Raw genomic sequence first — 1076 nt, 5'->3', positions numbered from 1 at the left:
CTCAACCTTGATACAAGTGACCTGGTATCAAGGCTAGAAAATGATGGTGTCGTTGTGGTGTGAATCGACATCTTAGCAAACCGTTCCCCAAAATCCGGATTTTTGACAAATTTAATGAATGAAAATTTTTCTTGTTACAGACTATTTTGCAAAAAACAAAAAAATCAATCTTCTGAAACGTGTGGAGATTTACTTGAGGGAGAAGGAAAAATGTGATTATGGACATATTTTTATTTATGTATTTACATTTACATCAATATGGCTTCTCGCTCTAGAGGAGCGCGAAACGCAACCTCAGATAACAATGAACCTAACAATACCAAGTACAAACATAATAAAAAATGGCAAACTGAATTATACAGACGAACACACTTTGACGCTTGAAGAAATCATGACATCTGTTAACAAATTTCAAGGTCCAACTAAACCTATTAACAAGGTTAACAACACTTTTGCTTGCGTAGATAGCCAAAGAGAGTTGTGTAGGTGTCGAAAGGCATTTATGCTCTGAATTCAAATCCTGCCGAGGTCAACTTTGCCTTTCATTTACCCGGGGTAGTTATTTTAAAGTTCCAGTCATATACTGACATCGATGTAATCGACTAATTTTCTTTAAATTTCAGGACATATTGTAAATGATGACAATGACAATGATAAAGATTATGTTGATAATGATGACGATGAGGATGATGATAATGATGATGATGATAATGATGATCATGATGATCATGATGATGGTGGTGATGGTGGTAGTAAGACGACGGTATAGAGAATGATAATCCCTTCTAATTTTGGCACAAGGCCAGAAAATTTAAGGCGCGTCGATTACATCGACCCCTGTTCTCAGTCAGCTCGTAGTTATTTTATCGATCCCGAAAGGATGATACAAAAAGTTGACCTCGGTGGAATTTGAACTCAAAAAGTAAATCTGGAAAGAAATGGTGCCAAGCATTTTGTCCGGTGTAGGTTCGACAAGCTTCCCGCCTCCAATACAGAAAATGATAATGGTAATTGTGCTACTGTCGCTGATATTAACGGTGACAATGAGGTCTATGGTGATGATGAGAAGGACGATG

Source organism: Octopus bimaculoides, chromosome 20 (assembly GCF_001194135.2).
Source record: "Octopus bimaculoides isolate UCB-OBI-ISO-001 chromosome 20, ASM119413v2, whole genome shotgun sequence".
NCBI lineage: Eukaryota > Metazoa > Mollusca > Cephalopoda > Octopoda > Octopodidae > Octopus > Octopus bimaculoides.
This window is presented reverse-complemented; position numbering follows the sequence as displayed.